General features: G+C 42.4%; 1 protein-coding gene across 1 annotated transcript in view; it reads right to left on the bottom strand.

The window, feature by feature from the left end:
* The window catches only part of shisa9a (shisa family member 9a), a 72,548-nt gene that overhangs the window by 35,462 nt on the left and 30,900 nt on the right, over nt 1–6,186 (bottom strand). The gene's annotated exons all lie outside the window — the stretch shown is intronic.

Consider the following 6,186-nt stretch of genomic DNA (forward strand, 5'->3'; position numbering starts at 1 on the left):
ATTACAATATGCTGAAAGGTTATTATGGAATTTTTGCCCAATTATGCCAAAAACATACTGCCTACTGCAGCTTTAAGGTCAAAGTTGAATTTAGACTTTGGGAGCGATACCAGATTGGGATATCAAAGTCTGTTTTTGCTCACACAGTTGTTTAGCTATGCGTAGCTAAGTTCTCCATTGAAAACAATAGTGGTCTTAAGCCTTGCTTGCATGTTTGGTGTGAAACGTTTCGGTTATCGCACAAACTTAGAAAAAGTAATATTTGCTATATAGTTGTGTAGGAGTCACGTTCAATGAATGCCATGTCAGTTTTGAGAAATGCTCATGAAAGAAAACGTTTTTATTGTATTTTCCCACCAAACTAGAGAATCCGCACTTCTGCCTTATAATTGAATCTGTCCAGATGCACCAGGTTTCCATATAATAGGCAGGTGTGTTTTTCCATCTCACAGCCAGTTGAATGGCTGCCAGAAGACTTCTAAAGGTCAGATATTATGATTTACCTCAGACCTCCGTGAGCTTGACAAGATGGACGTCTGGCTTGTGCCAGATTACTGCTGCCCAGTATGAAAGATTTATCATTAGCTCTATGCCATTTGTTTCGTAAGACCTGCTCACAACACTGGCTGCTTGTAAAAGAGGCTGTAAATTGGCTGGATCTTTGCTATGTTACACTGTCAGGAGGAAACTGGGAATTTAATGATACGAAGTAGGGCTGCCCCCTCTTAGACGATTAGTCGACTAATCGGTTGCTTTGGTCTTAGTCGACTAAGATTTCTTTAGTCGATTAGTTGGTTTTTAATGCTTTTTTCATGCTGAATGACTTATTTCCAAGAAACCTATCAGAAAATGGTGCTCCTGTGTGATTCTTTGTGGAGAAACTCAGTTTTACAGATCTGTCGATAAAATCAACTAATTAAGAATTTCTTTGGTCGAGGACAGCCCTAGTATGAAGTCTTCAAAAGGGTACTGCTTAAGGAATTAAGGCTAAAAGCAGTGGATTTGATCCTGCATTTGCCACCGTTTGAACCCTATTTTTAATGTTAAAGAAAAAGACATTTACATGAATCCACCCTGCAGGGCGAAGGCGCGGGGATGTCAGGATTACACTAAGTGTGACCGCGCTGATGAGACAGCGTGTGGATGATGAGCTTATGACCGCCAGGTAACAGACAGTGCAGTCAGCAAACGCGCAACATGAGTGTGCATACATAACGCCGCCGAGGCCGAGTCATACGGCACCAAAAACAGAGTGATTTCAAAGCCGCCGCGCCATCTCCCCCGTGGGAAGCCAGACATCCAGCGTGGAGCGGTGAGGCAATCCTCCCGGGGGCAGACGTGGTATCTGCTCTTTTCTCATGTCCCAGACAAGAATATATATTCCGTTCTGCCACATGCTGAAATAGGGTAGACAACGCATTCATCTGTGTCCCTTGATGTGTACTGTACAGATGTGTGTGTGCAAGAGAAAATGAAGAAAAAAACATAAGAGAGAGATCAAGAGCGAGCCAGAGCACATGTATGTAGGAGTGCTTCTATCTCATGCTTGGCCTGACTCCATCGCTACTGGCTGTACAGTGTAATTTCGCCGCTTGTTTGATTCGCCGCTGAAAAATTGTAAGCAGCTGACTCATCTATTATTCCCTCTTTCTCCTCACTCTGCAAATGGATAAACCCTCTTCTTTTCTTCAGCTGCAAAACTGCCTCTCTGTCATTACTCAACCCTCTCTCCCATCTCTCTCTCTCTTCCTTTCTCTCTTGTCATGGCAACAGTATTCTCTCGTGTAGTATTTGCACTGCAGCACACGGCGAGTTCGCATTGTCCCGCAGTCACCCGCGCCCACATATCAACAGGCAGGCCGGCTGTACTGTACTGAAAAAGTCATTGTTATGCAACCTATGTTATGCTGCCTGCTGCTCCGTTGGTCTGTCTGTTCATCTCTCTCCACTTAATTCTTCACGTGTCTGCTTGCACTCCTCCTAGCTTGTTCTAGGTCACATCCACAACGGCTTTTTGTCAAGCGTTGTCAAAAAAGCGTGCATGTTTTATTGAAAAGACTTGTTCCAGTTTGGTAAAGAGAGCAATTTCGTGAGTCATCTTTGGGTATAACCGAGCAAAAGCATTTTGACGTTAAAGAGATGTTGACACAAAAGTCAACGCCGACAATGAAAACCCTGTGTAAATGGAGCCTGATAATGAAAGGTGACATGTGTGCGTTGTCCAAAGCGGCATTTGTTTTGTGAAAATGGGAGCGATGATTAACATCTGTGATCCTAGTTTTATGAAAATTTGTGCCCAAGAAATACATCCCAAGACCAAAAACGGTCTCTAATTTGTGAGGCTTTCTGTATTTATGATGCGGCTTTGAGAGCTCTTGACTGGTCCAAATCACTCACCCTCATGTGACAGTGTGCACACATCCCGTGTGTAGGAGTGTGTGGGGTCCTCTCTGTTTCTCTGCATATGCATATTTAGTCACACTGCAAATGGTAAGCAGGTTATGTGTGAGCCTGTGTTGAGGCGGGAGTCGAGAGCTTCCTCTTTATTTGCCCTCCTGTCTGTTTACAGCACATAAAAAAAGCGCTGCATCCGTCTTGACCTCATCCCTTCGGCCCATATCTCTCTCCTGCAGCACCGGAGGACGGCGAGGATCACAGAGCGAGCAGAGGGCCCTCGCTATGCGACTGCTGAGCTCACGGGAATTTTTGGCGCGAGCCGGGTGTAAAATCCCCTTTGTGTGGTGGGCGGTATAAGGTGAGCGAGTTCATGTGGAGGCTTGAGCAAGGAAGGCGTGTTCCACCGATCGCGTAAGGTCACGCCTACGTGATTGGTGGGCACAGTGGAGAAAATTCATCGAAATCGTTATATATATATATATAAATATATATATATATAAACAAGAAAGTTTGCTAGAATGAAAGAGAGAGACAGCGAGAACAGAACAGATGTCTGGGGCTCCGTGGGTCTCGCTACCTGCTGGCACTGTCAGCAGTGGGGGGCAAGTTTGAAGTGTAAGGGCCAAAAAGCTCCCAGATAGAAACTATCTGACACCGATGTTTACCGCCTGAAAGAAGGCCAGTCAAGCAGACAGCACACAGCTTTTAGAGCTGCTTCAAAAGTCACTGAGTGGCCTACTTTGGAATAGTTATGCCCAATCATGGGTAGTTGTACCCCCAATTCTGTAGTTGCCAGTGGATAGGTGGAAAGATTGTATAGTGCCTCAACTAAATTGATGAAATACAGAATTGTAATCCGATCAAAAAAACATAAGTAAGTCAGCTATTACACCTGAACACCATAAGTTGCAACCCAAAAAGAAATGCGATAACTGGTTAGCAAGCCAACAGAGAAACAAACAGGTAGCTAAAAGTAATGGATACACAGCTCTTAACTTTTGGATAAATGGTGATAATAGCTGAAGGTAAATGGTTGAAATAGTTAGCTTAAAAAAATAACGGATATGGAGTTGAAATAGCTAGAATGGATAAATGGTTACTGTAAGCAATGGAGAAATGGTTGAAATGGTTAGCTAAATGTAACAGATAAATGGTTGGTTAGCTAAAATTAACGGGTATTTGGTTGAAATAAATTAGTTAACCAAAAGTAATGTATGCTATAAATGATAGAAACAGTAGACATAAAAGACATGCAGGCTATAAATGGTTGAAACGGTTAGCTAAAAGTAATGTAGGTTACTATTGGTTGAAACCGTTAGCTAAAAGTGAAGTAGGCTATAAATGGTTGAAATGGTTAGCTGAAAGTGATGTATTATTGGTTGAAATGGTTAACTAACAGGAGGCTAATGGATAAATGGTTAGCTAACAGGAGGCTAATGAGTAAATGGTTGAAATGGTTAACTGAAAGTAAAGTAGGCTATAAATGGTTGAAGCGGTTAGCTAAAAGTAAATGGTTGAAGCATCTAGCTTCTGCCACTAGTTGCATGTTCAAACTTTTCTAAGCCAAAAACACCGTTAAATTGTATGAAAAGATACTGTAACAATATCCACTTTTATATAGTTAAAAGTATTAAATAACATCAACAATTTTAAACACATCTGGAACATGACAGATGTTTCATTCTGACAGCTCTGGGGGTACGTCTGGGGAGAAAAAAGGGTTGTGAACCACTGCTTTACTGTTTCAGAGCCACAAAATGAGAACACTTGGTGGCAAAAGCTAAGCATCTGCGATATGATAAAAGGATATTAAAAGCATGTCACTGGCACCAGCGTTCATTTATTTGCCCAGAAATATTGCCTTAAGGACTTGGGCGTGCACAGCCATGAATAATATATCTCATGTAGCTTAGCCGTAAGGCTTCTGCACGGCATTCAGTGCACAGCTCGCTCTCTCCGTCTTCTCCAATGTGTCAGATCCTCCAGTCTTATATATGGCCTTGTTTTCCAAACATTGTTCATCTCATTATCATCACCATATGCTGCTAGCTTTGTCTTCGCTCATTAGCGCATTAGCACACTCCCGTTTAGGAAGAGATAGTGAGATGGAGCTCAGAGGGGGAGTGTGTCGTGAAATGCTCGAGAGATGCAGAGAAAATGGGCTACAGAGAAAGCGTGCGCTGCCAACTCCGTTCCAAAAGCGATCACATATCTCGCTGAGTAATTCTCATGAGGGCTGACCATTAGACAGATAGGAGTGTGATGCAGAGAAACCGTATTATTGAAAAGTCTGTCGTGGAAAATGGCGGCGAGAGGAATGATAGCAGAGAGAATAGCTTATCTACCCTTAATTGTTCCTCCCTGAGCCTTTGAAGGCACAATGACTTCCGTTTGCACCCCTTTTATGATTAGAGCCTTCCGTCATACCTTCCTCATTTTGAAGTGCTATCGATTTCTATTGTTCCTCTCATCTTTTTTTCCCTCTCCTATTCACAGAGGAACCTTTCCCAACAGGATCCAACAACCATTTCCCTCTCGCGTTGTCTTGTCACAGGACAATGCGTCGACTCGAGTCTCACAGGACATTGTTAAAGCTAGTGACTGAATCAATAGTAAGATATCACTCTGATATCTATAAAAGGCCTGTTTAAAGTAGAGATATCTCAGTTCAAGGGAATAGTGTTTTAAAAGTAAGCTGTGTGGGAATAAAACAAATCTGATATCGGTTTCGGAACAATTCTGATAATGACCGTCGCTGTCCCTTGAGATGCTTCCTTTTGAACATATTCCATTATTTTCCCTTTTGCTTCTGACACATACTGTATACTAGGACGGTTGCCTTATCTTATTATCTGCATCCAACTCCTAAACCGTAGCAGATGGGGGCATCCATTTGTAACGGCATCATCATAATGTGTCATTGCAGCTGACTTCACACTCGTATTTAAACGGGCGAAATAGAATCTACCTTGTGGCATCTTGCACCGCACGAGTGGATGGAAGCAACTCACACGTGAAGGGCGTTCGAGCAAAGGAAATGCCAAATAACACCTCCGGGTAGCGAGACCTGTTTATCAGACGCTTAAGACCATAAGTCCTCTGCGCTGCTGAGCGCTGACAGATGTGTGGGAGAAAACATCAGGTAGTAGGAAACAGAATGGGCAAAAAAAGTTGTTTGGAAAAGAAATAGCAGCTGAATTCTTTCAAATAAAACTGCAGTTTCATATCGACAAGAATAATTATTTTTTTTTACCAGTTAGCAGAAACCTGAACTCAAGGTATTTGCTAATACCAATTCCCAATCCAATACTAGTGCTCTCTTTTTCATGAATTTCAAGTCTCAGCGGACCTTTTTGGGATCATTTTATGTCAGGTTAACATGAGCCTGTGGTGCTCAAATCTGTGATATAACGTATGTAACTGATTGGTTGAATGACACTGACGAAGAAACTGTATTTAACCTGGATTAGACGAACCCGGCCGAAGCCCGATCCGCTTAAAGCGGCAGTAGGCAGAATATTTTTGGCATTATCGGGCAAATTTTACTGCACATGTGTTATAGCCCTGGAGAGATGACGCGTGACCCAGCTTCCTTTATATAGGCCTTGCACTGCAACAGGAAATAAACTGGGACACATTTAGAATGTTTACGTTTAAAACCTTGAAATGGTCTAAAAATTGTATATTTGTGACATCACAAATGGACAGAAATCCTAACGGCTTGTTTCAAACTCACAATTTCTGAATGCGGGCTGTGTGTGTTGCTCCGTATATTGAACATTTTGATAG

Source organism: Sebastes umbrosus, chromosome 20, assembly GCF_015220745.1.
Source record: "Sebastes umbrosus isolate fSebUmb1 chromosome 20, fSebUmb1.pri, whole genome shotgun sequence".
Lineage (NCBI taxonomy): Eukaryota > Metazoa > Chordata > Actinopteri > Perciformes > Sebastidae > Sebastes > Sebastes umbrosus.